The sequence below is a fragment of the Cervus elaphus genome, chromosome 30 (assembly GCF_910594005.1).
Source record: "Cervus elaphus chromosome 30, mCerEla1.1, whole genome shotgun sequence".
NCBI lineage: Eukaryota > Metazoa > Chordata > Mammalia > Artiodactyla > Cervidae > Cervus > Cervus elaphus.
Genome location: NC_057844.1, coordinates 68,062,516 through 68,085,989, shown reverse-complemented (window position 1 = coordinate 68,085,989; position 23,474 = coordinate 68,062,516). Strand labels below are relative to the sequence as shown.

At 42.3% G+C, this 23,474-nt stretch overlaps 1 pseudogene; it reads right to left on the bottom strand.

Moving 5' to 3' along the window:
• Window positions 1-22,756, bottom strand: part of LOC122686690 — a 31,230-nt pseudogene extending 8,474 nt beyond the window's left edge.
• Between the last annotated feature and the right edge of the window lie 718 nt (window positions 22,757-23,474).

Genomic DNA, 23,474 nt, shown 5'->3' with positions numbered 1-23,474 from the left:
CCCTTTATAAAAACACCAAAAATCCTTATTTCTTTTAAACTAGTTAAGGCCAGGGTAAACTATGGAATGATTCTGTGGCATTTCTCAATACAAAATCACTGAACACATTAAATCAGGTCTTACTAAAAATGTTAAAATGCATACTTAAGAAAAAAGAAACATTGAATTAATTAATAACTTAAATAGCAACAAATTCTCACCAAAATACTAAAAACAGTATATGATTTCAAGTTTCATCCCAACATTCAGCTCTATTCTTTAATACCATTATAAACAATCATAACTATAGAATATAGTGAGTGAGTCTATGTTTGGCATGGATTCCATTTATATTTTTCTTTATTTCACACAATTATATTCAATATGATTAGATGGGTCATTTATACATATCATTTCCTTTCTCAAATACATTTTTTTGCTCCTAGATTTAATTTTATAAATCCAGTCACTGAAGTTTACTTTTAGATACAACTTCAATGTAAAAGAAGGTTTTAGTGAACAACAAAAGTTTCACAAATACAGCTATGAGATTTAAGTATGAAAACATTGAAAACCAATTTTATAATCAGAATCTATTACAAGCTGAGTGGATATTATGCAACAACCTGTGGATAAAAGTTATCAAAGGCAGCTCTGACCCGATCTCAACAGAAAACTTTTCATTATTTACTGGTAAAGTTTGCTTAAAAGACAACAAGAAAATTGGCCTGATGCAAATAGCAAGCCTCTCTAGGAAGGTGTAAATGATCCCAGTTACAAATTTTTAGTTTACAGAGAACTTTCCCAAAATACTTCTGATGCTTCACAGGACGTACACACCATGGTACCAAGTGACACTCACCTTGTGGTAGATCATACGGCACACGGCTACTCTCAGCCTCATCCCCACGCGCTGAATGTGGCAGAAGTACACGTGGTGCAGAACAGCCCACACGAGCACGCAGGTGCTCAGCCCTGCCGCGTAGGCTTAGGCTTCATGCAAAGCAGCAGAATTGGCAGGATCATAGTTTTCAACATAACTAACCATTTTCCCCAAAAAGATGGGTTGAACTACTTTGGTGACTTCCTGAAAGAAAAAAAAAAAAAAAAAACCGAGGGAGGAGCCAAGATGGCGGAGGAGTAGGACGGGGAGACCACTTTCTCTCCTACAAATTCATCAGGGGAATAACTGAATGCAGAGCAAACCTCACAAAACAGCTTCTGATCGCTAGCTGAGGTCATCAGGCGCCCAGAAAAGCAGACCATTGTCTTCGAAAGGAGGTAGGACAAAATATAAAAGATAAAAAGTGAGACAAAAGAGCTAAGGACGGAGACCCGTCCCGGGAAGGGAGTCTTGGGCGGCCTTGCTTGGGCTAGGGTCCGGGCCTGAGGGCCCTGGGGACGGTCGGAGGGAGCTTCTGTGAGGTGCCGGCTTGAACTGTGGGAGACCAGGGGAGAGAGGATCGACCGGCCGGAACACGCTGCCGGCCGTTCGCGGAACAAAGGGACGGAGAGAGTCCCAAGAAGAGGTCGCAGGCTGCGGACCCGCCCAGCCCCGCCGGAGGCAGGAGGCAGGGGGGAGGGGAAGGTCGCGGCGAGACACAGGCCGCAGGCACCCGACCGGCGCGGGCGGGGACTGGGGCTGGGGACGCAGAGGGCGGAAGGCGCGCGCACCCGACTGGCGTCAGCGGAAACTGAGACTGGGTCCGCGGAAGGGAGTGAGTGTGCCACACCTGGGGATAGTGCGCCCATCAAGCCCCTCGCTGCCTGGACCGCTCTGACGGGGAAGGCACAGAGAGCAGGCGCAGCTTTTCCTTCCGCGCTTTTGTGTAACACCCGAGGGCTGGAACCTAGCGCAGCGCGGGGCGCGCGCTCCATATAGAACAGCCGGGAGCCTGAGCAGCGCAGACGGAGAAAGCAGCGTCAGCCCCTCCCGGCAGCGCCAGCCCGCCCCCGCAGGGCCAGCCCCTCCCCGCAGTGTCAGCCCCGCCCCGCAGCGCCAGCCCCTCCCCGCAGCGTCAGCCCCGCCCCGCAGCGCCAGCCCCTCCCCGCAGCGTCAGCCCCGCCCCGCAGCGCAACGGAACTAGCTACCTGAATAAGAGTCCACCTCTGCCCGCCTGTGTCAGGGCGGAAATGAGGCTCTGAAGAGACCGGCAAACAGAAGCCAAATAAACAAAGGGAACCGCTTCAGAAGGGACTGGTGCAACAGATTAAAATCCCTGTAGAAAACACCGACTTCACCGGAAGGGCCCTGTAGATATCGAGAAGTGTAAGCTGGAACGAGGAGCTATCTGAAACTGAGCCGAACCCACACTGACCGCAGCAGCTCCAGAGAAACTCCTAGAGATATTTTTACTTTTTTTTTTTCTAAGTAAGGGAAAAAAAAAAAAAAAAAATTTTTTTTTTCTTTTTATATTTTTTCTTTTTTATTTTTTCTCTTTTATTTTCCTTTAAAATTCCCTATTACTCCCCCATTACTCCTTAACTTTCATTTACATAGATTTTTACGATTTTTTTAATTAGGGGGAAAAAATTTTTTTTTTTTTTCTCTTTCTTTTTTTTTGTTTTGTTTTTTTTCTTTTTTTTTCTTTTTCTTTTTTTTCCTTTCCGTTTTCTCTTTTATTTTCTATTTTTCTTTTTCTCTTATTTCTTTTAAAGTCCTCTAGTACTCCTCTACTACTCTTCATTTTCATTTTCACTACACTATAACCTTACCAAAAAAAAAAAAAAAAGAAGCCCTATCTTTAAACCGAAGATTATTCTCTCCCAATCTTGACTCTCTGTTTTCTACCTCAGAACACCTCTATTTCCTCCTTTCCCCTTCTCTTCCCAATCCAATTCTGTGAATCCTTGTAGGTGTCTGAGATACGGAGAACACTCTGGGAACAGACAGCTGCATAGATCTGTCTCTCTCCTCTTGAGTCCCCCTTTTTCTCCTCCTGCTCATCTCTATCTCCCTCCTCCCTTTTCTCCTGTTCATGTAACTCTGTGAACCTCTCTGGGTGTCCCTAACAGGGGAGAATCTTTTCGCCATTAACCTAGAAGTTTTATTATCAGTGCTGTATAGTTGGAGAAGTCCTGAGACTACAGGAAGAATAAAACTGAAATCCAGAGGCAGGAAACTTAAGCCCAAAACCTGAGAACACCAGAAAACTCCTGACTACATGGAACTTTAAGCAGTAAGTGACCGTCCAAAAGCCTCCATACCTACACTGAAACCAACCACCACCCAAGAGCCAATAAGTTTTAGAGCAAGACATACCACACAAATTCTCCAGCAACACAGGAACATAGCCCCGAATGTCAACATACAGGCTGCCCAAGGACACACCTAACACATAGACCCATCTCAAAACTCATTACTGGGCACTCCATTGCTCTCCAAAAAGAAGAAATCAAGTTCCACGCACCAGTACACTGACGCAAGCTTCCCTAACCGGGAAACCTTGACAAGCCAATCGTCTAACCCCACCCACTGGGTAAATCCTCCACAATAAAAAGGAACCACAGACCTCCAGAATACAGAAAGTCCACTCCAGACACAGCAATCTAAACAAGATGAAAAGGCAAAGAAATACCCAACAGGTAAAGGAACATGAAAAATGCCCACCAAGTCAAACAAAAGAGGAGGAGATAGGGAATCTACCTGAAAAAGAATTTAGAATAATGATAATAAAAATGATCCAAAATCTTGAAAACAAAATGGAGTTACAGATAAATAGCCTGGAGACAAAGATTGAAAAGATACAAGAATTGTTTAATAAAGACCTAGAAGAAATAAAAAAGAGTCAATTAAAAATGAACAATGCAATGAATGAGATCAAAAACACTTTGGAGGGAACCAAGAGCAGAATAACGGAGGCAGAAGATAGGATAAGTGAGGTAGAAGATAAAATGGTGGAAATAAATGAAGCAGAGAGGAAAAAAGAAAAAAGGATCAAAAGAAATGAGGACAACCTCAGGGACCTCTGGGACACTGTGAAACGCCCCAACATTCGAATCATAGGAGTCCCAGAAGAAGAAGACAAAAAGAAAGGCCATGAGAAAATACTCGAGGAGATAATAGCTGAAAACTTCCCTAAAATGGGGAAGGAAATAGCCACTCAAGTCCAAGAAACCCAGAGAGTCCCAAACAGGATAAACCCAAGGCGAAACACCCCAAGACACATATTAATCAAACTAACAAAGATCAAACACAAAGAACAAATATTAAAAGCAGCAAGGGAAAAACAACAAATAACACACAAAGGGATTCCCATAAGGATAACAGCTGACCTATCAATAGAAACCCTCCAGGCCAGAAGGGAATGGCAGGACGTCCTGAAAGTAATGAAAGAGAATAACCTACAACCTAGATTACTGTATCCAGCAAGGATCTCATTCAGATATGAAGGAGAACTCAAAAGCTTTACAGATAAGCAAAAGCTGAGAGAATTCAGCACCACCAAACCAGCTCTTCAACAAATGCTAAAGGATCTTCTCTAGACAGGAAATGCAGAAAGGTTGTATAAACATGAACCCAAAACAACAAAGTAAATGGCAACGGGACCACACCTATCAATAATTACCTTAAATGTAAATGGGTTGAATGCCCCAACCAAAAGACAAAGATTGGCTGAATGGATACAAAAACAAGACCCCCATATATGCTGTCTACAAGAGACCCACCTCAAAACAAGAGACACATACAGACTAAAAGTGAAGGGTTGGAAAAAAATATTTCATGCAAACGGAGACCAAAAGAAAGCAGGAGTCGCAATACTCATATCAGATAAAATAGACTTTCAAATAAAAGCTGTGAAAAGAGACAAAGAAGGACACTACATAATGATCAAAGGATCAATCCAAGAAGAAGATATAACAATTATAAATATATATGCACCCAACATAGGAGCACCGCAATATGTACGGCAAACGCTAACGAGTATGAAAGAGGAAATTAATAGTAACACAATAATAGTGGGAGACTTTAATACCCCACTCACAACTATGGATAGATCAACTAAACAGAAAATTAACAAGGAAACACAAACTTTAAATGACACAATGGACCAGCTAGACCTAATTGATATCTATAGGACATTTCACCCCAAAACAAGCAACTTCACCTTTTTCTCAAGTGCACACGGAACCTTCTCCAGAATAGATCACATCCTGGGCCATAAATCTAGTCTTGGAAAATTCAAAAAAATTGAAATCATTCCAGTCATCTTTTCTGACCACAGTGCAGTAAGATTAGATCTCAATTACAGGAAAAAAATTGTTAAAAATTCAAACACCTGGAGGCTAAATAACACGCTTCTGAATAACCAACAAATCATAGAAGAAATCAAAAAAGAAATCAAAATATGTATAGAAATGAATGAAAATGAAAACACAACAACCCAAAACCTATGGGACACTGTAAAAGCAGTGCTAAGGGGAAGGTTCATAGCATTACAGGCTTACATCAAGAAACAAGAAAAAAGCCAAATAAATAACCTAACTCTACACCTAAAGCAATTAGAGAAGGAAGAAATGAAGAACCCCAGGGTTAGCAGAAGGAAAGAAATCTTAAAAATTAAGGCAGAAATAAATGCAATAGAAACTAAAGAGACCATAGCAAAAATCAACAAAGCTAAAAGCTGGTTTTTTGAAAAAATAAACAAAATTGACAAACCATTAGCAAGACTCATTAAGAAACAAAGAGAGAAGAACCAAATTAACAAAATTAGAAATGAAAATGGAGAGATCACAACAGACAACACTGAAATACAAAGGATCATAAGAGACTACTACCAGCAGCTCTATGCCAATAAAATGGACAACTTGGATGAAATGGACAAATTCTTAGAAAAGTATAACTTTCCAAAACTGAACCAGGAAGAAATAGAAGATCTTAACAGACCCATCACAGGCAAGGAAATCAAAACTGTAATCAAAAATCTTCCAGCAAACAAAAGCCCAGGACCAGATGGCTTCACAGCTGAATTCTACCAAAAATTTAGAGAAGAGCTAACACCTACCTTACTCAAACTCTTCCAGAAAATTGCAGAAGAAGGTAAACTTCCAAACTCATTCTATGAGGCCACCATCACCCTAATTCCAAAACCTGACAAAGATGCCACAAAAAAAGAAAACTACAGGCCAATATCACTGATGAACATAGATGCAAAAATCCTTAACAAAATTCTAGCAAACAGAATCCAACAACATATTAAAAAAATCATACACCACGACCAAGTGGGCTTTATCCCAGGAATGCAAGGATTCTTCAATATCCGCAAATCAATCAATGTAATACACCACATTAACAAATTGAAAGATAAAAACCATATGATTATCTCAATAGATGCAGAGAAAGCCTTTGACAAAATTCAACACTCATTTATGATTAAAACTCTCCAAAAAGCAGGAATAGAAGGAACATACCTCAACATAATAAAAGCTATATATGACAAACCCACAGCAAGCATCACCCTCAATGGTGAAAACTTGAAAGCATTTCCCCTGAAATCAGGAACAAGACAAGGGTGCCCACTCTCACCACTACTATTCAACATAGTGTTGGAAGTTCTGGCCACAGCAATCAGAGCAGAAAAAGAAGTAAAAGGAATCCAGATAGGAAAAGAAGAAGTGAAACTCTCACTGTTTGCAGATGACATGATCCTCTATATAGAAAACCCTAAAGACTCTACCAGAAAATTACTAGAACTAATCAATGAATATAGTAAAGTTGCAGGATATAAAATTAACACACAGAAATCCCTTGCATTCCTATATACTAACAATGAAAAAACAGAAAGAGAAATTAAGGAAACAATACCATTCACCATTGCAACAAAAAGAATAAAATACTTAGGAGTATATCTACCTAAAGAAACAAAAGACCTATACATAGAAAACTATAAAACACTGATGAAAGAAATCAAAGAGGACACAAACAGATGGAGAAACATACCGTGTTCATGGATTGGAAGAATCAATATTGTCAAAATGGCTATTCTACCCAAAGCAATCTATAGATTCAATGCAATCCCTATCAAGCTACCAACGGTATTTTTCACAGAACTAGACCAAAGAATTTCACAATTTGTATGGAAATACAAAAAACCTCGAATAGCCAAAGTAATCTTGAAAAAGAAGAATGGAACTGGAGGAATCAACCTGCCTGACTTCAGACTCTACTACAAAGCCACAGTCATCAAGACAGTGTGGTACTGGCACAAAGACAGAAATATAGACCAATGGAACAGAATAGAAAGCCCAGAGATAAATCCACGAACCTATGGACACCTTATCTTTGACAAAGGAGGCAAGGATATACAATGGAAAAAAGACAACCTCTTTAACAAGTGGTGCTGGGAAAACTGGTCAACCACTTGCAAAAGAATGAAACTAGAACACTTTCTAACACCATACACAAAAATAAACTCAAAATGGATTAAAGATCTAAATGTAAGACCAGAAACTATAAAACTCCTAGAGGAGAACATAGGCAAAACACTCTCCGACATAAATCACAGCAAGATCCTCTATGACCCACCTCCCAGAATATTGGAAATAAAAGCAAAACTAAACAAATGGGATCTAATGAAACTTAAAAGCTTTTGCACTACAAAAGAAACTATAAGTAAGGTGAAAAGACAGCCGTCAGATTGGGAGAAAATAATAGCAAATGAAGAAACAGACAAAGGATTAATCTCAAAAATATACAAGCAACTCCTGCAGCTCAATTCCAGAAAAATAAATGACCCAATCAAAAAATGGGCCAGAGAACTAAACAGACATTTCTCCAAAGAAGACATACAGATGGCTAACAAACACATGAAAAGGTGCTCAACATCACTCATTATTAGAGAAATGCAAATCAAAACTACAATGAGGTACCATTACACACCAGTCAGGATGGCTGCTATCCAAAAGTCTACAAGCAATAAATGCTGGAGAGGCTGTGGAGAAAAGGGAACCCTCTTACACTGTTGGTGGGAATGCAAACTAGTACAGCCACTATGGAAAACAGTGTGGAGATTCCTTAAAAAACTGGAAATAGAACTGCCATATGACCCAGCAATACCACTTCTGGGCATACACACTGAGGAAACCAGATCTGAAAGAGACACATGCACCCCAATGTTCATCGCAGCACTGTTTATAATAGCCAGAACATGGAAGCAACCTAGATGCCCATCAGCAGATGAATGGATAAGGAAGCTGTGGTACATATACACCATGGAATTTTACTCAGCCGTCAAAAAGAATTCATTTGAACCAGTCCTAATGAGATGGATGAAACTGGAGCCCCTTATACAGAGTGAAGTACGCCAGAAAGATAAAGAACATTACAGCATACTAACACATATATATGGAATTTAGAAAGATGGTAACGATAACCCTATATGCAAAACAGAAAAAGAGACACAGAAATACAGAACAGACTTTTGAACTCTGTGGGAGAAGGTGAGGGTGGGATGTTTCAAAAGAACAGCATGTATACTATCTATGGTGAAACAGATCACCAGCCCAGGTGGGATGCATGAGACAAGTGCTCCGGCCTGGTGCACTGGGAAGACCCAGAGGAATCGGGTGGAGAGGGAGATGGGAGGGGGGATCGGGATGGGGAATAAGTGTAAATCTATGGCTGATTCATATCAATGTATGACAAAACCCACTGAAATGTTGTGAAGCAATTAGCCTCCAACTAATAAAAAAATTAAAAAAAAAAAAAAAAAAAAAAAAAACACCTTAATTAGAAATACAAGTGAACATCAGGAAGGCACCTGCCAATTCTACAGCTTTGCAGGAAGCCTATGGCTACATGGCGGGGCTGAGCGCCTGCGTGCTGGTGTGGGCTGTTCTGCACCACGTGTACTTCTACCACATTCAGCGTGGGAGAAGGCGAGGGTGGGATGATTAGAGAGAACAGCATCGAAACATGTATATTATCAAGGGTGAAACAGATCACCAGCCCAGGTTGGATGCATGAGACAAGTGCTAGGGGCTGGTGCACTGGGAAGACCCAGAGGGATCCGGTGGAGAGGGAGGTGGGAGGGGGGATCGGGATGGGGAATACATGTAACTCCATGGCTGATTCATGTCAATGTATGGCAAAAACCACTACAATATTGTAAAGTAATTAGCCTCCAAATAATAAAAATAAATGGGAAAAAAAAAGAAATACAAGTGATGCCAGTTTTTCTTAACACAAGTTTTACTTTTATTATTAGCATGTTAAAAAGCCATCTTGAGAAAACGCTACATTCATGGCTAATCTAAAAGAAAAATACACAGATCCACTATCTCAAAGAAGCCAAGCAGACAACAGTGTTAGTTTTAACGTAAGCCAAATCTTACATTCAAAGACAATAAAGCTTTAGTATTGGGTTGGCCAAAAAGTTCTTTTGGTTTTTAAGTAAAAATTAAAGGCACATTTTTCATTTTCACCAAGACTTTGTTGAACAACCTTTTCAAAGTTCTGTTCCATTATCTTCTTCCATTTTTCAGGCAATTTCCTAATTCCATCTTCCCAAAACTTTGTATCTTTTTGAGGAAAACTTTGTATCTATTTCAGGTACGTTTTACAGTCTTCCAGAGAATTAAAATTTTCTTCCAGTAAGAGAATTTTGTAAAAAACAAAATAAATGGAAATCTGAAAGTGCAATGTCTGGTAAATATGGAAGATGAGTTAGATCTCCAGGTCAGGCTGTAACAGTTTCTCCCTGGTCATCAAAGAAACATGAGGTCTACCATTATCCTGATGGAAGATAATGCATGTTCTGTTGACTAATTTCAGACACTTTTCATCAAGTGCTGCTTTAAGTTGATCTAATTGGAAGAAGTACTCATTGGACTTAACTGTTTGGTTTTCCAGAAGGAGCTCATAATAGAGGATTCCCTTTCAGTCCCACAATATACATAACATCAACATCTCTGGATGAAGACTGGACTTTGGTGTGGTTGGTGGTGGTTCATTTCACTTACCCCATGATCTCTTCCATTCCACATCAGTGTACAGTATACACTTTTCATCACCCATCACAATTTGTTTTTAAAAAGGAGCATTTTATTAATAGTTACATTTCAGTAGATAATTGAGTCTGGCAATATGGTCAAGAAGGGTTCCCCGCCCCCCCGCCCCGCTTAACTTAGGTGGAAACCAAACAACAAAGTGATTAACATAAACAAAATGGTAAAATGACTTTTGATGGGTTTTTTTGGATACTTTGAGTATGTTGGCTATCTCCCACATGATATAACATTGATTATTCTTGATCAGTGTCTGGATTTGATCTCTATCAACTTCTACTATCAACTGGTCTACTCAACTGTGGAACATCATTCGCCAAGAAACCTCCAGCACAAAACTTTTCTTTTTTTTTTTTTTTTTTTGGCTGTGTTGAGTCTTCGTTGCAGTGCGCAGGCTTCTCTAGTTGGGAACTGCCAGTTTAGTTGCCCTGAGGCATGTAATATCTTACTCTCATGACCAGAGATCAAATTCATGACCCCTGCATTGAAAGGCAGACTCTTAGGACCACCAGGGAAGTTCCCAGATGGGTTTTCTTTTGAGAGCTCTCTACTGTCTCTAAAAAGTTGAGGAACCCACACACAATAGGAAAGAAGGAGAATCCAAAGCTCAAAATGTGAAGCATAACTAAAAAGCATTTTCTGCTCAACCAACTAGTGCCTGCTCAAATTATTTGCAGAAAGCTGACCCCATCTCTCAAATGGATGAGGCACTGAAGCCCTACACTCCTGTCTTGCTCTACACACACATGTTCACAGGCTGTAACACCTGCCTTACCTTCCACATGGTCACAGGAGATTTTATCTACTCCAGAGAAGAGAAGACCATGTAGTGGAAGAATTATGAGTAAGATGACCATATCAGAGTAAGATGATCAGTTTTCAAGAACACAAAGGCTCACTGCTACATTTCCAGAAAGCCCCATCATTCACCCCTAGAGGTGCTAAAAGCTTAAAAAGAGCCCCTCACATCATAGATTATAAAACACACTGTTTATAGAGTTTACTGAGATAGAAGTCTGGAGGCTTACACAGAGAAGCAAGAATGTCAAACTACACAAGGCAGTCCCAGCCCAGATACAATCAAGGGAAGCCCAGTGCTGCAGGCTACAAACCTGGGGCTCTCCACCAGAAGCCCAGCAGTAACACCTGCCATCCCAAAGTGTCCTAAAACTGTGATTCTCTTTAGGAATCACTTGTCTGTTACTCAGCTCTCTATTTGGTCCTAATATCGTTGTAGTTACAGGAAAAATAAGAGCAATGTCACCTACTTAAAGAACACTGTAAATGCAACAAATCCAGCAAAAAAAAATACTGCAAAATAAAGGCAGGTCATTATTGCCTAAATGTCTCGATTTTTCTGCTGAGAGACAGAATTTAATATGCCAGTTGAGCAAACAGCCTCACTAAGGAGTAATGCCAGTCCAGGGCCTGTAGCTTCTACTCTTCTGTCTGTTCCTGATCCTAACCCTCAATTAGTGAGGTAAAAAACAACTGAGAAAGTATTCACTATCAAGCTTGAAACTGGGGGCTCTCCTGATAGCTCAGTAGGTAAAGAATCCACCCGCAATGAGGAGACCCCTGTTTGATTCCTGGGTCGGGAAGATCCGCTGGAGAAGGGATAGGCTACCCACTCCAGTGTTCCTGGGCTTCCCTTGTGGCTCAGCTGGTGAAGAACCCACCTGCAGTGTGGGAGACCTGGATTCGATCCCTGGGTTGGGAAGATCCCCTGGAGAAGGGAAAGGCTACCCACTCCAGTATTCTGGCCTGGAGAATTCCATGGACTGTACAGTCTATGGGGGTCGCAAAGAGTCAGACACAATTGAGTGACTTTCACAAACTTGAAACTAACCAAATTAAAACCTTCTGGATAAGCAGGGAAAAGATCAAAAATTGTTCCCAAAACCCTTCATCTTTGATGTCAGTTTGATCTGTGAATATTCTTTCCACAAACCAATTGAGAATAGAGTTCTTACTCCGTCACAGGAATTCTTCACAACTGTGAAACCATAAAAGATTTTTAAGAGAGTTAAGAATAAACAACACACCATGGAATATTACTCAGCCATTAAAAAGAATTCATTTGAATCAGTTCTAATGAGATGGATCAAACTGCAGCCCATTATACAGAGTGAAGTAAGCCAGAAAGATAAAGAACATTACAGCATACTAACACATATATATGGAATTTAGAAAGATGGTAATGACAACCCTATATGCAAAACAGAAAAAGAGACACAGATGTACAGAACAGACTTTTGGACTCTGTGGGAGAAGGCCAGGGTGGGATTTTCTAAAGAACAGCATGTATATTATCTATAGTGAAACATCACTAGCCCAGGTGGGATGCATGAGACAAGTGCTTGGGCCTCGTGCACTGGGAAGACCCAGAGGAATCGGGTGGAGAGGGATGTGGGAGAGGGGATCGGGATGGGGAATACATGTAACTCCATGGCTGATTCATGTCAATGTATGACAAAAACCACTGAAATGTTGTGAAGTAATTAGCCTCCAACTAATAAAAAAAAAAAAAAAGAATAAACAACATTCATTCAAGTTTCCACAAGAATCTCAGGGTATGAGAGAGACAGACAGACATTTCTTGGTGCAGTCCCTGGTATTCAACCTTCTGAAAGTACTTGACTTTTGGGCCCCATTTCCTGCTTCTTAGGGAACTTCTCAGAGGGTTAAGTGCTAAAATTTCCCTAGTCAGTATAGTTTCTCTGTTACATTTCTACATGTGTTTAAAAGGTTTCTAACCCAACTCCACCATCTCCACTTCATGAGAAAAATTAAGAAAACACAGAAAATAGAAACAAGCTATCAAAGAAAAAAATGCTTGAGTGAAATATATAAGCATAAAAGAATGAGCTTATGGAAAAAATGAATAGACAGTTTATCTTCAGAAATGGGGGAACAGGTGACAGAGAGTAGAGCTAAGAAAGATCCAGAGCTAAGGAGGAAAAGCAGTGAATCTGGGAAAATAATAACCATTAGGATTCTCAATATAACTTTACTCCTCCTGATACAGTGGTCTTCATCCTGACTGAAGCTTAGCATCACCTGGGAGGGGTCAGGAGCACTCTAAGGACTGAAACCCAGCCTCCAGAAACTGATTTAGGTTCAAATGATTAGGGATGGAGCCTGAAGTTCCCTCTCCCTAGAAGATGCTGGGTGCAGAAACTAATCCCATGTAAGCATCTGCTATTCTCCTGTATCATCAGGGCGTCTGGACGTGGAAGGGCCATGAACCTGCTCTGAAGGACTTACAAGTGCCACAGAGGGTTTTAACCACAGTTCCATGTTACATTTCATGCTTCTAGGAAAACTCCTTATGAAACCAAACTCTTGAGACACCAATGATGAAATTCAGACCTTTCATTTGACACTACAGAAAAAATTACATGTTTATAAAATACTATATCTGCAAAATAAAAACATGAATCAAAATTTGTAATGTTACCTCTAAAAGGGGAGTGAGAATTAGAATGGAGCCAACAAGGATATCAGTCTTCCTTAAAAACAGCCTCTTCTGTTTACTGAGTTTGAAATTGTGAAAACATTATCAGTTCAGTTCAGTTCAGTCGCTCAGTTGTGTCTGACTCTTTGTAACCCCATGGACCACAGCACACCAGGCCTCCCTGTCCATCACCAACTCCCGAAGTCTACTCAAACTCATCTCCTTTGAGTCGGTGATGCCATCCAACCATCTCATCCTCTGTTTTCCCCTTCTCCTCCCGCCTTCAATCTTTCCCAGCAAAACATTATACAGAATTATAATTACGTGTAAATCCATGGCTGATTCATGTCAGTGTATGGCAAAAACCACTACAATATTGTAATTAGACTCCAACCAATAAAAATAAGGAAAAAAATTTAAAAAGAAAAAAAAAGCAATAAAATTTTCAAAAGCAATTCCTAAAATTTCAGAGTAAAATGAAACAAAAGTTATATCCATCCAGTAGGACGACAGAGTTATACTAAAAAGAATTATTAAAAGTGGTTGTAAAAAAATAATTTGAAAACATATTCCCTGTGTGATATGCCTAAGGACAATATGAACAACAACCACAACAAAAAAAAGCTTCCAAAAGTGACATTATGGTTAATAATGTTGATACTATAAGATTTTTAAATGAGTAATTATGTTGATATCACTGAGAACTGGGATTAGGTATGACAGAAAAGAGAACAGATGATGAAAGAAGACAGATACGAATCTAAGAGTTAAAAGATAAAGTAAAAGCAGTACTGTCCTGAATCTGATTTAGATTGAAAATACCCATATAAACTCAAGGTTTGTTTACTACAAAAAATGTATACTAGCTTTGTCCAATGACAAAGCTGAGAAACCATAGCCAACTCAACAGCAATGAGCACCCCTAGTGCCCAGACCACAGTCTCTAAACACCATTTCCCACTAGAAGGAGCCATGGCTGCTTGGAGAAATGAAGATTCCAGGGCTGAGGCAAATTTGTACTTAAGGGAAACAGCTTTTTTTTGTGTAAAGACAAACTAGAAATATCTTGTCCCATCAGAAAACAAAAAATTAACAAGGATTTCTACAGTATGCACAAAAGACAGGAATCCTGGGAAGAGATGCATTCTATCCTTAATGGCAGAGGCCGGTTTCACAGAGGGCTTAGAAAGCGCATTGCTGTTTACAGGCCATTATGGCAGAAAGAAATCTCTTGAGAAAAATCACTTCTAAAAGCCAACTTTTTCGGAATGTAATTAAAAGTTTCACTTCTAAGTTGGATTTTGATTTTTTCATCATTATGAAAGTAATCTTTTAAAAAAGTAGTCATCTATTTCCTTGATTTTTTTTTCATTTATTTTTATTATTTGGAGGCTAATTACTTTACAATATTGTAGTGGTTTTTGCCATACATTGACATGAATCAGCCATGGATTTACCTGTGTTCCCCATCCTGAACTCCCCTCCCACCTCCTTCCCCATCCCATCCCTCTGGGTCATCCCAGTGCACCAGCCCCAAGCACTTGTCTCATGTATCCAACCTGGACTGGTGATCTAAAATGGATTGAGGGGGGTTGGAGCATGAATGAAATAGGTGAGGGAGATTAAGAGATATAAACCAGTTATAAAATAAATAAGTCATGGGAATGTAATGTACAACTTAGGGAATATAGTCAATAACATTGGAAAAATTTGTATGGTGACAGAGGATAACTAGACTGATCAGGGTGATCATTTAATAATGTACAAAAATACTGAGTCACTATGCTATGCACTTGAAACTAATATAATATTGTAAGTCAATCATACTCAAATTTTTAAAACATTTTTTCAATGAGACAATAAAAATACAGATTTTTTTAAAAAACAAATTGAAAAGCATCACCCTCATATATGTCTCAAGGTAATCACTGTGGATATTACTAACACCTGATGGCTAATGCTATGCTCTCAGCATCAGCAGAGCAGGTCTGCTCTGCAGGTCCCTGTCTGCTTGGCTCAATGCCTCCTCCTCCTCTCCTTTGCTGTGTGGTCCTCAGTGGTTGCTCTCAGCCCACAGTATCTCTGCCACCAGCAGCCACTCCTCAGCCTCCTGGGTGGAGCAGAAGTGAGGGACACATGGAAGAAAGGGTTGGGAAATAAATGCAAAGACCACTCAGCTCTCCGGGAGTAAGTCCAGCACAAAGCCCACTGTGGGACGCAGAGGATTCTGTTACTTCCTGCTCATCAGTTGAGCTCCAAAGGGAAGGTTTACACAAATATGTGCTTCCTACCTTCTCCACCTAAAGCAGAGACAACCAGCAAAATTGGCCTTGGACAAAGGTCAGTAATTAGACAAGGCTGGGCCACTTCTAAGGTTCCCGGGAAGAGGACATAAACCCTGGTCACTCTGCCCCTCTCAGGGGAAGGGATTGGGTGAACCTGCTCTAGTTCTCTGGGGTCACCCCACTTACACACCAACAGGTGGAGACCTCACCTCTCAGAGAGAAGCCCTGATGACCTGGGGAGTGGTCTCTGTCTCTCTGGTCCAGGAAGAGTCTTCAGGCGCCTCCTCTCCACGCTGAGGGCCCTGGACAGGCAGAGATCTGTTCTCCCCACCCAACGTCCCCATGGGTGTGCACACAGGGGCCAGGGTGCTGGGAATTCACTGGCTGTTCTGTTCTAATTAGGGGTGACCTGCACATGCTCCAAGTTGAACATTAGCCTGGTACTGGCTTCCCCAAGCATTATGATCACTCCTCAATTCTCACAGGACAGAGGTTTCACACTTTGAAATCCTAACCTCAGAATCCTCGCCCTGGACTGGCATTGCCTGCCTCTTCCCACTGGTGCTGCCAAGAGTCCCTGTGCTGTGGTTGGTCACAGCACCATCTGGAAACCATGGATAACCCATGAGTCACTCTGTGCACCAGAGGACTTAAAAGAGGGCAGGACGTCACAAAGTAAATGTGTTCATGTTTCAGAGAATTCAGAGCTGAGTTTAGATCTTCCACTATATAAAATTATCACCACTTAGGGATGGTAATGAGGGGAAGCTGGCTTTTTAAGAGGCTCCTGGTCCATCTGACCACAGCATGATGTTGTTGCTGGCATCAACATCCTAGTCAAATCTGGCCCCCAGGGGATGTGGTCACCTGAAATCTACCCACAATTACAATCCCAAATTTGACTTCCTGCTCCAGGAAGTTCTTAGCATCCTATTTATCATCCTTAAACAAAATCACTGCAGATGGTGACTGCAGCCATGAAATTAAAAGATGCTTACTCCTTGGAAGGAAAGTTATGACCAACCTAGACAGCATATTAAAAAACAGAGACATTACTTTGCCAACAAAGGTCCGTCTAGTCAAGGCTATGGTTTTTCCAGTGGTCATGTATGGATGTAAGAGTCAGACTGTGAAGAAAGCCAAGCGCTGAAGAATTGATGCTTTTGAACTGTGGTATTGGAGAAGACCCTTGAGAGTCCCTTAGACTGCAAGGAGATCCAACCAGTCCAACGTAAAGGAGATCAGTCCTGGGTGTTCACTGGAAGGACTGATGCTAAAGCTGAAACTCCAATTCTTTGGCCACCTCATGCAAAGAGTTGACTCATTGGGAAAGACCCTGATATTGGGAGGGATTGGGGGCAGGAGGAGAAGGGGCCGACAGAGGATGAGATGGCTGGATGGCATCACCGACTCGATGGACATGAGTTTGTGTGAACTCCGGGAGTTGGTGAGGGACAGGGAGGCCCGGTGTACTGTGATTCATGTGGTCACAAAGAGTCAGACACGACTGAGCGACTGAACTAAACTGAAACAAGGTTCAGGATGCATGTGTCTGAGACCCTGAAGACAAAGCTCTAAATACAAGCCTTCCTGACCCTGGACAAGCTCTTAGTCATTGAGATGATCAGGCTTGTAAGTCAGAGTGCCTGAAATAGGACACACTTTGTCCTTTAAGCTCCCTGTAACCACCGGCAACCTATGTTATCACTTGGGTTCAGAGTCCTTTCTTCTACAATGGGGGTAATAGGAGACCTACAACTTTGTTGAGTTAGCCAAAAAAATAAAAATGTTATTATACATAAAGTGCTCATAGCAGTTCCTGATACATAACTTATTTTGAGTACTTACTATTGCTATTGCTGCACTACTAATAGTACTGCGGCTGCCACCACCAGTACTACTCAGCACGACCCCTTGTTACTGCCACTAGTACTTGTAGCACTACTACTGAGAGGAGCCCCCACATTTACCAGTTCCTCGACTCCCCACTTCTCTGCCATGACCGCCCAACAACCAGCCTCCTGAAAGAGGGGCCAGGGCTCTACCACTTGCACCTTATGCAGCCCCCAGGCCTGGCCTTCCTGGATCCCCAGCAGGAAGTGTTACTGGGGCTGGACAACCGTGAAATCAACACTCCACCCCACCTTTCACAAGGCAGTACAGTATCTCAGTGGTCAGTGCCCTCTCTAAGGTGGCGCTCTGCCCCACACACCTGTCCACCCTCTGGCACAATGGCCAATCCTCTTCTGACATCAGTGAGAACTCCATCCCCCAGGACCACCCAGTCCCCTGGGAGCTGACAGATCCTCTGTCTCTCCAGGTGAGTGGGGCGGACTTCACCTGCCCAGCTGCCCACTTCCCACAGTGCCCTTCAGTACAGCACAGCCTTTAAACAAGAGCCACGCTGCCCACCTGTGAACCACCTGGCCCACCCACCTCACCCCAACACAATGGACTGATGACAATCACACCTTCTCTACCTAAAACACCCCTTTCACAGCAACTGCCTCTTCCATCCCTCCTGCCCTCACACACTCACAGGCCGCCCGTGTCCCTAAGGCAGCGCTAAGGGACCACGGAGAGCACGAGCCACCCAGGGGGGTCTGCAGCAGACCTCCAGCAGGCTCAGCCAGAACAGGGGGCTGCCGGCACTGTGTCCGCAGGTGGACTGTCCTCTGGGGGGTTCTTGACCCACGATCTTCAGGGTCATGGAGGTCACTGACCTCACAGCTTTCAACCTCTGGTTTGCCCTGCATGTTCCCGCCTCCACCCTCTGCCAATGCCAGGCTACCAGGATCCCCCTTCAACCAGGAATCTGCTCCCACAACCAGGGAAAGAAACCAGCATAGAGGGTGCATGAATTCATGGTGAAGCTGGAACTCTTCCCCACGGGGTTTCTGGCCTGGGTGACCTGGCCCACGGGGAGGGTGCAGCCCAGGAAAGGGTGTGCTCTTGGAGTTCTGGCAGCTCTTGCCCAGATGCAGGGCCCAGAGTTCTGTTCCACAAGAACAGAAGAAGCGAGGACCCCTTTTTAGGAAATCATTTATCAGATGTGACCTGGGCAAGTTAACAATTACTTGCTGGAGCACCTATAAAATGCCTTATGTTACTGGGCTCTGATCCAAATTTACTTCCTCCAAATCAGGAGGCTCATATTCCTTGAGGTTGTAGGATCTTTTTCTCAAGGATCACTTTCAGCATTTATATCAAGTACTGAGCACTAAAAATGTCCTGCTGTTGCTAAGTCGCTTCAGTCGTGTCTGACTCTGTGCGACCCCATAGACAACAGCCCAACAGGCTCCGCCATCCCTGGGATTCTCCAGGCAAGAACACTGGAGTGGGTTGCCATTTCCTTCTCCAAAAATGTCCTAATATGGTATAAAATGTCTTGTCAGTGCCATCCTTTCCCATAAGCTGTTATGGGAAAAGCTAAAAGAACTTTTGGCCAACTTAGTACTAATCCCCTGGAGGCTCAGTCCTTTAAGCATCTGTCCATTCTGAAAATAAACACAACCACTGAGCTACATCATGATGAGATTTATCCTGTGACAAACCGCTGTCCTCTCTCCCCACCATCACATCCATCTCAGTACTGATCTGCATACACTGAGAAGCAATGCACAGTATGTAAAAATTTTTACCTCAAGAAACGTCAATATTCCCAAAACTAGACAGGATTTCTAGTAACACTTTACGATTGCTGTCATTAAAGAAGGCTCCCGTTTGTATGTCTTGGCTCTCAAAACTTCCTGATCCCAGTACCTGCAATGAGAAACAGAGCACAGTGAAGAACAGCGTGTCCACCACAGGGAAACGGGGAGGGGCGGAGTGGGCGACGGGCCTTCACTACAGGGCACTCTGTGGGGCCCCATAGATGGTGGCTAACTGCGCTCAGGGCTCCTGAAAGATGAGTGGTGCAGACCCTGAAGCACCGGAATAAAAGGCTTTGAGGGAAAAAGTCCCAATTCTGGAAACAAGTTCCTTCCAAGCTTTGCTGGATTCACAGGTCATGAGCAGCTCAGGAGGGCAGACTCCCTCTTCCAGGGACCCCACCTCCGGGGACAGAGCTTGGCCTCCAGGGCCGTGGCTGTGGGCTCCCTCCACGTCCACAGATGCACAGGGAACATGGGCTCCCCCAGCCTCCAAAGTGGGCTAAGCCTGGGGTCAGCCTGAGGGGGTGAGTGTGCAGTGTCAGTGGAGGAGGCTCAAAAGAACCCAGAGGAAGGCAAAGCCCCACACACACGCCTTTAGCCCCACGTGGAAATTCTCACTCTCCCTCCCCTCCTCCCTGCTGCCTGTGCTCACCCTTGCAGCTCTTCTCCAAGGCGCTGAGAGCGATCTTCCAGAAGCACCAAGTACATGTCATCTTGTGTTAATTTCTGTTCATGACCAATTTTAAACAAGAGGTTTAGCCACCTGCTAAAAATTAAAAGGACAGTGACATATATCCAAGTTCTCTCTGCTCTGCTCAGATGCTCAACTGTACATCCAAATTACACATCTCTAATTAGAATCCTACATTTATGGATTTGTTAAATAAAAACAAAAAACTACATTTTAAATATATAGAGGTCCAGGGGAATAATTAGATATGTGTTTACACACTCACTCACATACATACACACAGTCCCTTACTCTGTACTCTGAGAGGCCCTGGAAGCAATGACACACTGGTAGCATTCTAGCCCCTGATCTCAGGGTTTGGGGTAACACACACAATCACAATTTTTTTCTTGTTGTAAGAAATGTTAAAGTCTCTTATCAGCTTTCAAATATTCAGAACAGTAGGATTAACTATAATCACTAGACTGCACATTACATCCTCATAACTGACTCATTTTATAGTGGAAGTTTGTGCCCTTTGGCCCCCTTCACCCAGGTCTTGGTTTTTTAATACCTTCTTCCCTAAAAGGAACCAACTAAGAAATGGTTGGTTCTAAAATTGGGGCAGTGTGTGTCAGCATGTGATAATTTTTTTTTTTTTTTTACTGTAATGTAAGTGCTTGACATGAAGCTTTGGAGACATCCATGTCAAAGACATCCATCTCTGGTGAACACGTGACAGCTACACAACAAGATAAAGAGCCAGGCCACCCCACCTGTGAAGTTCCTGCTTTTAGAAAGCTCTAGTTGATCTGATAACAGACCATCTCACTGACTGTTTGATTCTCCCTTCCTGCACTTTAATTCCCGCTCTTATTTTTTAAATTCGCCAATAAAGAGTGAAACTCTAAAATCCTAGACACCCCACCCTCAACCTCAAAAAGGCGGAACCCTAAGTCCAAGCTTGCTCATGAGCTCTCTCTACCCTGGACCTCGCTGTGTCACCCCAGGGGTGCCTTGTACCCTCCAGGACATGTGAGTGATACACCTTGGCATTTCAAAGTTCCCTGGTAGTTGTTGCTGAAACGTGTCTCACAATCCTAAGAACCATAAGGGCTGGTCCACCCACAACACTGACTGCAAAAGAAGAATTTCTGTGGGGGCTGCTCATAACTAGTATGAGCCCTGGTGAGCAGAGCCCCAGGCAATCCCAGCAAAAGCCTCACTGACTACAGGCCAAGACCAGCAGGCAGAGAAAGTCCAAGATGGGTCTGAGACAACTTGTGTCATAAAATAAGGAATCATGAGGATGTGTAGGAAGAACAGACAAGCTTGAATGGCTCTTGCTAGACAAATCTGGGATACTTTGAACAAAAACAAATAAACAAATAAATGGCAATGAACCTTAACCCAGTAAATAATGAAATAATCCATGAATCAGTACTGCTACATAAACAAGAGAGAAAGGAAAATTCTTGCAAACAAATGCAAACAAACATAAAAGGAGTAATCAATTACTTTGTAACTGTGTACATAAACTAAAAATGTACTATACTGAATAATTTTTAAGTGCAAGATATTTTTCATCTTTATATGAGGAAAATCACTTGGGAAATTGTTTTGTGATTCAATCTATAAACTATGTATTCCAAGAGATGTCTGTTCTAGATAGACGCTTAGTCCCTTGTGCAAATCAAGTGGTCCAAAAGATTGCTGAAATTTTATATGCTTATTGATATCTTACACTTTTTTATCCTGCATGTCCTGTAAAGTTATAAGTCTGAACAATAAAACTGGTTAACAATTCAAAAAAAATAAAAATAAAAAAGGAACAATCAAGTCAGAAAATCATCAATGGAAATTAAAAACTGGCTGAAAGTTTGAAGCAGAAGATGATATTTACATAAACTCATCTCTCTGCAATTATTTATTATAAAGGGAAAAAAATAGTAACTGTACAGAAGATCCCACCAAAAAACCTATTCAGATTGATCATGCATTATTTAAATAACAATAGTTAGCATGCAGAGACAGCCCATAGGTAAACACCATTTTACTGATTTTGCCAGGGTAAGGAAATTTCCAAGACCAGACCATAATAACCCATGGATAGAGATCAAACCAATCAGTTCTAAAGGAAATCGACCCTGAATATTCATTAGAAGGCCTGATGCTGAAGCTCCAACACTTTGGCCAAGCTGATGCCAAGAGCTGACTGATTGGAAAAGACCCGGATGCTGGGAAAGGTTGAAGGCAAAAGGAGAAGAGGAGAGCAGAAGATGAGATGGTTAGATGACATCACCAACTCAATAGACATGAGTTTGAGCAAACTCTAGGAGAGAGTAAAGGACAAGGAAGCCTGGTGTGCTGGTCCATGGGGTCGCAAAGAGTTGGACACGACTGAGCAACTGAGTAACAGCAATGACAGAGATCACATTTCTTTTATCCTGTTATTCCTAGGACAACATAGGTACAGATGCTCAAGAAATATTTGTTGAATGTATGAATATCCATGACTCATTAAAGAAGCAATAAGACTGAACTTCAGATTTTGGTAATCCGGGTACCTTGGCACCTCTAAAGAACCCCGGTCCAGCAGTGAGAAGACTGGACTCAAGTCCCAGCAGTGGTGCTGAGCACCCAGGGCCTCAGCTGTCCTCTGCTCCACGTCTCTACTCCAATTCAGCAGCTCCACGACCTTTAACATCTCCAGGTCTCAATTTCCTTCCAAAACAACGGTGTACATCTAGGAGCTTTACCACTAAGCAGGTTTGAAACATGTTGGGTGATTTACTCCACACTTGTCCTCTACAGAAAATGCTCAGGGAATCAGCACTGGGACTTATCCAGATGATGACACCCTGTCCCCAAAGTGAAAGCGTTAGTCGCTCAGCTGTGTCCGACTCTTCAAAACCCCATGGTCTGTCCACAGAATTCTCCAGGCAAGAATACTGGAGTGGGTAGCCATTCCCTTCTCCAGGGGATCTTTCTGACCTAGGGACTGAACCAGGTTCTCCTGCATTATAGACAGATTTTTCACCATTTGAGTTACAAGGGAAACCCATAAAAGACCCTCTTTAGACTTTTGGACTATATGGGAGAAGGCAACGGTGGGATGTTCTGAGAGAATAGCATTGAAACAAGTATACTATCAAGGGTGAAACAGATCACCAGCCCAGGTTGGATGCATGAGACAAGTGCTCAGGGCTGGTGCACTGGGAAGACCCAGAGGGATGGGATGAGGAGGGAGGCGGGAGGGGGGATCGGGATGGGGAACACAGGTAAATCCATGGCTGATTCATGTCAATGTATGGCAAAAACCACTACAATATTGTAAAGTAATTAGCCTCCAACTAATAAAAATAAATGAAAAAACAAACAAACAAAAAACCCACAAAATTCTACTTGAAGAGGAAAAGATGCGC